The sequence below is a fragment of the Rhagoletis pomonella genome, unplaced genomic scaffold, assembly GCF_013731165.1.
Source record: "Rhagoletis pomonella isolate Grant_MI unplaced genomic scaffold, Rhpom_1.0 Rhpom_scaffold_00010, whole genome shotgun sequence".
In the NCBI taxonomy this organism is placed as follows: domain Eukaryota; kingdom Metazoa; phylum Arthropoda; class Insecta; order Diptera; family Tephritidae; genus Rhagoletis; species Rhagoletis pomonella.
The window spans coordinates 6160066-6168493 of NW_023458564.1; positions in this window are offsets into that span (position 1 = coordinate 6160066).

The following is an 8428-nucleotide window of genomic DNA, read 5'->3' on the forward strand; positions in this document are numbered from 1 at the left end:
TAGGGCTAGTCGGTATACTCTCGAAATTATAGAAACCCCATCTAAAGTTCTTTTTTAGCCACTGCTAAACATACTTCCGGTCTCCTCACGCTTTGGACTAATTATGCCTCACAGTTACATAATTAGTACACAGGATGTGATATTCCCTCATAATCTTGGTTGCCAGACTAATATATCATGCAAGGATTCGTCGTAGGCAAATCACCGAAGATTAAGGCAATAAGTACCCCTTTGCTTCGCTACTTTACTTCGCCTAGCCGTAGCCCTTAAACGTGTAGAATACCACAAACACCAGCTACAGTTCAGCGATCCAATTATAAGATATTCAAATAGCTCATATTTACCTGGCTGTTGCAGGTGTTTTAGCATTATCCAGCTTTGGGCCGACCTGCTCGATAACTAACCTACTTTAATCTATATCAGTGATTCCCAAAGTGGTCCAGGTGGACCCCCAGGCGTCCACGGGAGACTCAACGGGGGTCTACGTTGGTACGAAAAAATATGGGGTCCACGAGTTGTAAGTGGGGGTTCACGAAAATTAATGGTTGCTTGACAGCCTCTTTATTTAACTTTAATTTTTTTGAGTGGCGTATATTGCTCTTAATGCACTGCTGCACTTAATGTCACTTTGTGTTTTCATACGTGGGATAGCCTTAAAGGCCACCTTCAGACTAAAAAAAAACCGGATGTTGCTATAACACTGAGTTGGCCAGAAATTTGAGCACTTGTGTATTTTCAATGCTACAGGATCGTACGCTACCATTACCTTTGTTGAAGCGATTCCATAATGTTGAGTTGCCTGAGACTGAATGCTGGTTTAATTCCATCAGTGAGCCCGGACTCACACATTCTCGAATCTTCACTGATGGCTCCAAAAGTGTCTCTGGGTCATTATCCGGGTCTTTTGCGAAGTTAATGGGGATAAGCTTCACTTTTCCGTTGGGGGATATGCTTCTGTCTTCCAGGCTGAGGTAATTGCTATCCTCAAAGCCATGGACTGCCTGGTAGAACATAGGTGAAGGGGAAGGAGTTTAGGAGTGTCTGTAGTGACAACCAAGCTGCACTTTAGGCATTGACCAGCCCTCTATTTAAGTACTTCAAAACTAGTTCGGCAATGCAAGTGTGGACTAAATGATGGTGGTGAACATAACGAGGTTGATTTACTCTGGGTGCCAGGTTACTCAGGAGTACCTGATAATGAGACAGCTGACCATTTGGACAGAGTTGGCTCAGACCAGGCATTTCTCGGTCCGTAACCAGTGTTAGCACACATTTGGCCATCGAACCCACCATCAGAAACTGGGTGAATACTTCACTCTGCAATGACTGGGAGGCATCGAGGGGATGCCTTCAATCTCCTCAGAAGGTCTACCTAATTTTTTGCTTTCACTGAGCAGACGACACTGCAGACAACTCGTGTTGGACTGCTGACTGGTCACTTCACGACAAGTCCATTTGCCCATCTTGCATGGAACAATTTTTGTGCTTCTTGCTTGCTTGGTTGTTTGTCATCGATTTTTCTAGACTCGTTCTTTTCTCTCTTGTCACTTTTTGAATTAAAAGTTTGGCGTAAAAAGCTTAGCCTAAACTATTTTACAAATACTCCATGTACAAAGTCATGAGTGAGCCGAACATTTGATGAGTTTATGGTGAAGATAATCTAAATAAGTCCTCAGTGCGAGAGTGTATTTTGATGGATTTACGAGCTCTATTTTTTAAAACCTGCAAGAGTGTAATCACATTATTTTTATAAATAGAACACAAGAAAATAATTTAGTTTTATTTTGGCTACTCCGAGTTTAGTTTTTGAATTCACCTGCGATGCAAATTTATATAGTTAGATCGAAACCTCGCATCAGATTTTTTTACGAGCTTTGGGAATATTTAGATATGTATCAGCAGGGGTCCACCGAAACCAGTAAATTTTTGAAAGGGGTCTACGAGAAAAAAAGTTTCGGAACCTCTGATCTACATCAAACCTTACTGTACACTTTGATATTGGGCAGCCAAACAACAATATTAACAAAAAACCTTATTTAATTGAATAATCTGCTGTCTATTTGCTTGAGCGTATTTATATTTATCCCCCCCACACTCTATTGTGCCGTTTGTTACGTGTTAAACTTGTAGCATATTAGCTGTATCCACTGTGATATAGCCGTATAAACAAATACAGCCATACTAAAATGAAACGATACATTACCCGAATACAAGTGCGACTATTTACGTCTAATATTTGTTTACGTGACTGCTGTCGCTGTTGCTTGACATAGAACTTCGTTAGCTAAAAATAGTCATTGGTGTTGGCGTCGCTTTTTTGATAAACACAACGCAAATCCTGTCACCTCGAATTGATATTCTACGAAATGTTCACATAAGAAAATGGCGAAAATTGCAGTGGTGTAAAAAAACACATCAACGAAATCTTTATATCTTTATTTGTCAAGTAAATCGAGCAATGAAAATAGATTTTCAAACATACATATCTGAGGATATACATACATATGTACCTATGTACCTCCAAATATATTTACACGCGTTAACTATTTATGAGTGAACTGTAAATAAAAAGACAAGTAAAAACATATTTCCAACAAATACACACATATGTACGTATGTATATAAATATGTGTATGGGCAAATCTAAAAACCAGGGAAACTTTCAAAAAAAAGTTTAGTTTTTTAATTCGCGAGCACACCTGTGTTGACTATTGTTGATTCTATTCGTAATCTCTTAATAAATCTATAAACATTAGTGTAATTAATTTTCATCAAGTGCTTCAAAAGTTAGACAAGTTGGGTTTAAATTACGCTGTGCAAGTTGTAAATTTGAACAATGATTTTGGTAGTTGATCTCCCTTATAAATTCAATTACATCCCTCGTTTTGTCAGAAAGGCTCCGGTTTTTAAGATAACGGTACTTGAAATTTTGTTAAATTTTAACTTTTTTATTACCGATTTCGATGATTGTATGAAATAGTTAAGGTAATACTAGGGCTGCCGGACGTCCCTGTTTTCCCGGACATGTCCCGGTTTTAGACTATTTGAATAAAAGTTCAAAAATCATTACACTAAGAGAAAAAATGCGTTGTAATATTCAGAAAAATTTTATGAATTCACTGAGGGAAATAACGCATAGTAAACATGAATATTCTTTATTTGATTATCGTTTTAAAATGTTCGTATTTAAAAATAATATTAATAATAATATATAATATTAATCAATATTTGAATGCACATTTACATGTCTGGCTGCAGCTGTGTGCGCGAAGATGCTTGCCAAAATTTGCTCATTTCCAGAGGGTCAGGGTTTAAATCCCATTACAGGCAGAATTAAATTTAAATATTTTTTTAACTTAATTATGAAAACGTAAATAACTAATAATAACGTAACTAAATACGTTTAAAATGTCGGGCACAGAGTTTTACAATTATATTAAGGAAAAGACAGAAGTTTTGAAACAAGTTCACAGCAACGAAAAATATGACTGGCATTTTAATGTTATATTGTACTTACATTTTTTTTTTCTTACATGAAACCTAGAGTACTTAACAGTGCCGTACAAAATTATTGGCTCAGAGGCTCTTTAATCAGATCACAATTTCTAATCAGATCCTTCAGAAAATTATTTAAAATGTAGATTTTGATCCAATTAATAAAGTGCAAGTCTAAAGTTGCCAGAAAATTTCGTTGATTTTTAGCATTTTTTTTGCTGACAGTGTCTTCCATATAACTCTCAGTAAAAACAATACCAAAAATCAACTAAAATTTAATGACCTTTCAAAATTTTTATAAAAAGTCCGATTGGAAAGTTGCAAATTTTTATGCAAATTTATTATTTTTTTTGTATTTTTTTTTGATGTATTTAGTATAAACTGCATTTTTATGAAGAATAAAAAAAGTTGTTTTGTTTTGTTGGCGTACGTTGTAATGATCTCATGATCTCATGTTTTTATGTTTTTGTTTTTGTCTGTCAAAATAAAATTTTACTACGTACTTTCGCACGTAATTTTTGTCGAAACGAAAGTGAAGGGAGCGACAACATATGAAGTGTACACATACATACATAAGTACTAATTGCACATTCAAATTTCGAAAGTAAAGATATAACTAATTTTTCACCTCTAAAAATTAACATAAAATACACTTGTTTTTAGTATTTTTTTGAATTTAAAGACCTCTAATTTAAAACTTATTCAACAAATTAATTCAAAAATTTTCGGAGGCTTTAAGTATACATCAATGAATTGTATCCAAAAGCAATAAGGTTGATATAGTTTAAAACAATGAAAATAAAGCTAAATAACACAAAAGTTGCCTGTTTTTACAAGCTTTTATTTAACTTGCTCTGTATGTATGTATGTATGTATGTACATTAGAGTGGTCCAAAACAATTTTTTCCCAGATAGAGTTTGGGGCACCTTCCAAAATTTTTCCTCTTGCCGAAAGAGGTGCTGGTACCAAACCTTACGTTTCTAAGCATCCATTTAGATGATGCTCATATTTTACTCTAGAAGTATTGCGTACATATATTAATCAAACAATTAAGTTAAGTAACCTAAGAACATTTCAAATTTAAATTATATATTAAAATATCACAAGCTTCAGTTGTCATGGCAACAGTAGCTTTTTATAAATATCACCAATATTTTCGCCAGTTTCATAGCGACCCAGTAGCGCATTTCAAGGTCATTGAGCACCCTATATTGGTTGCAGTAGAAAACTGAAAGTTGGTATATGTAGATATCACAAATATCAAAAGGAAAAAACTGAGGGGGTGCCCCGTTTTCTAGGATGAAATCTTTTTTCCCATACAAAAATTTGGACCACTCTAATGTACATATGTATGTTTGTTAGGGGCAAACCTTCCAATCAGTTTTTGACCAACTTCCCGTTGACCTAGAGACTTGAAACTTCAAAGTTGGCTTAGAACCCGATGACAATGCAATAGGAAAAATGAGTTAATCCGACAGGTGGCGCAGGGGTCGAGATATTTGGAAAAAAACCGTATTTATAGTCCGATTTGGTTCATATTTAGAGCGTATATATTAAATATATGAAAAGGAATAACTTCACAAAAAATTTTGCGGATAGTTGTCGCAAGAGTCGATATTTTTAGTAAACCAGTCTTTATGGTTCGATTTCGTTTATATTTAAAAAGCTTGCCTTAAAAGTATTTGTTTTTACAATCAACGTTTTTAGATTTGCCCATATACACATGTACGAGGTTCTACAAAAAGTCTGGTACATTGTGCTAAGTGTCTACATACATACATATATATGTATGTATCAGGGATGTTGCGAATATTTGCATTCGCATTCGTTATGCGAGAGATGGGTAGAGAGTCCACTCTAATATTGTTGAAATGGCTCTAAGTCTGTCTAACTAGGGTGCGGACAATAACCGGCTTTTAGCTTCAGGCGCTAAACGGTTAAGTAGTATATCATATATACAAGTACTGCTAAAAGTCTTATAAGCAAGGAACGGAATTTATGGAAACTATATTTTTCCTGCTGAAGCGATAGAGTATATTCGATTAAGAATGCCCATGATTTAGCTTTACCAGATTCCAAATATACAAATTTGATGTTGATTTTTTTTAGCTTTTTTTAAGATATTTGCCTTTTTTCCTTTTCTAACTCTCAATTGTAAAGGGCAAGAGAAAATTCCTTTTTCCTGATAATATGAAAATTTTAAACGTTCCATATTTAAATTAGGGGCCACTTGTATCAACTCACCTCAGCGCACGTTTGGTGCATTCAAAGCTTTTCTTCGCGAAAATCGAATAAAAATGCTGCCAGAATAAATCAGAATGTTTATTGTGGTTCAATGTTACTTCAACTATAGAGTTCAAAATTTTGTGAGTTACAAACTCGAAAGGAGAAAGTAGTCAAAGATTCAAAGTAGAAATTTTTCAAATAATGAAACTAATTTATAGTTCTTCTCTTTTTACTTGAAAAATAAACATTTCTAAAATAAATTTATTTTTGGATTATTTTTCGGTTTTGGTCTTTTTTTAGTGCCTTCTTTTGCCTTTGTTGCGATTTCTGCCTATTTGGTTATTTTATTTTGTCTTTTTTTTATAGGTTTTTAGGTGCTAACCTGCTTATAAGCAACCTAGAAATAATTTTAGATTCCTCAAGCGAAAGCGAAGGCTCGAATGTAGAACCTGGAGACATTAAAAAAATGTGAAATTAAAGCTCAATTGAAGGCCTATCGTAAAGTAGAACGAGTTCATCTCGGTGAAAACATTCGAAACATCCCTAGTGTGTATATAAGCTCTTATAGTTACGCAAGTGTTTATTCACTGTCACATGATAATAATCATCAGATAATAACCGCACAGACAGTCGGGCTCGATATGAATCTATACATAACAATCACTGCTACAAGTCAAAAAATGTGCTATTGATGATGCTGATTGTCGACTTCAGAGCATTTTTTACAAAGATGAAATATACATACAGTGACTCGGCTTTTCAGAGTGGGGGAGAAAATGTGAATAAATGATGAAATGCTCAAAATATTTCTGCTTAAATTTGACGATGGTGAGAAACAGTATTAAAGATTTTGTGTAGTCATTTTGTTATTTTTCAGTTAAATAGAATTTTTCACAGTTGTCAAAGGAAGCTTTAAATACATTAAATCAAAGAAACTTTATAGGAGTAATAATGCATTCGGCAGAATAAAGGGATCTTCAATAGCAATTGAGGACTATAAAGCCAAAACTTGTGCTGTGTAGGTGCACCGCCATTATAAGACCAATATTAGCTTAGGGTGCGTGGCTACCATCAGTACTGGATGAACAGATACAATGGCTGTGATTAACTATCTATTTCATACATCACATACTACCACATACGAAAAGTTGCTGCTAATTCAGAAATCAGATTCAAAGGGCCAGGATCTAGTGTATTTGGAATAAAAAATACCTTCAAATATAACGGTAGTTTATTTGAATTTATTAAGTTCTGGCAAATCTTGAGTTATTATACTGCAATTATTATTGAAAACAAAAAAAAAAAAAATTAAATTCAAAAAATATTTTTTTTCGTCGTAACCAGGCACAATACAACGCATGCAGGAAACGACACTCAGACTACCTGCCGTGCATTGTACTGTTGAGGGATGGTAACAGTTACAACTTTTTCTATAAAAATCGCTCTTTTAGAATTGTGTTTTGACTTTTATTTAATTACTCCTTAAATAACAGTTATTTCTAATTTTTATTTTATAAATCCAAAATAACAGTTACTTTTAATTTTATCTAAATAATCTGCGAATGGCAGTTATTTTTGATTTTTATATTATATATCTTGGATAACAGTTATTGAAGACTTTTATTTATAAAAGTCAACAATAAAAATCAGTCAGTGACATTTATTTTTTAAATCATATTTATAAGAGTCATTTGTATAAGTCTTAGTAAACTTTTGTTATCCAACACCTTCTCAACTGCAAAAAATGACAATGACTTTTATACGTATGACTTATTATACGTAAATAAAAGTATTCAAAAACTGTTGTCTAACACATATAATATAAAAATAAAAAAATAATTTTAATATTTTAGTTTTGCATAGAAAAAATTACAAAAAAAAAATTATTTTGAAATTAGATTCTTGTTGAAAAAAAACGAGTGGCATTATACTACTTAGTTGTAGAACATTTCCTTCATAGTGAATTTTGCAATGACAGTACTTAGATAGTTTTGGTCAATGTCTTAAGTGCAGCTTGGCTGTCACTGCAAACACGTAAACTCCTTCTCCTCCACTTATTTTACACCACATAGTCCATGGCCTTGAGGATTGCAAATACCTCAGCCTGGAAGACCGAAGCATACTCCCCAAGAGAGAAGTGAGGCCTATACCCATTAGTTTCGATAAAGACACCAGATCCTGGCCCATAGTCAGTTTTGGGGCAATCAGTGCAGATTCGACAATGTGTGAGTCCGGGCTCAGTGCTGGTATTAAACCAGCATTTAGCCTCAGGAAACTCAATATTATAGAATCTCTTCAACAAAGTTAATGGTGGCATACTATCCTGTGGCATTGAAAAGACACAAGTGCTCAGTTCTCTGCCGCCAGAAATTTCCGTCTCACCCCACTCAGTGTTATACCAATAGCCGTTTCTTTTTAGTCTGAAGGTGGCCTTTAAGGCTCCCCCACGTAAGAAGACACAAAGTGACAGTAAGTGCAGCAGTGCATCAAGAGCAGCGCCCGGTGTTGTAGAGAAAGCTCCCGTACAGCACACGGTTGAAGTTTAGAAAGCAGACTTCCCCAGCTATGGATTGAGAGTCTGCTTCACCATACCACTGACGCATAGCTGATTATCTGTCTAATCATAGGAGTATACATCCAGAGGATTCCTTTTGGTTACAGATTCACGGTTTTCAAAAACTCTGTTTACATAGCAAAAATGCTGCC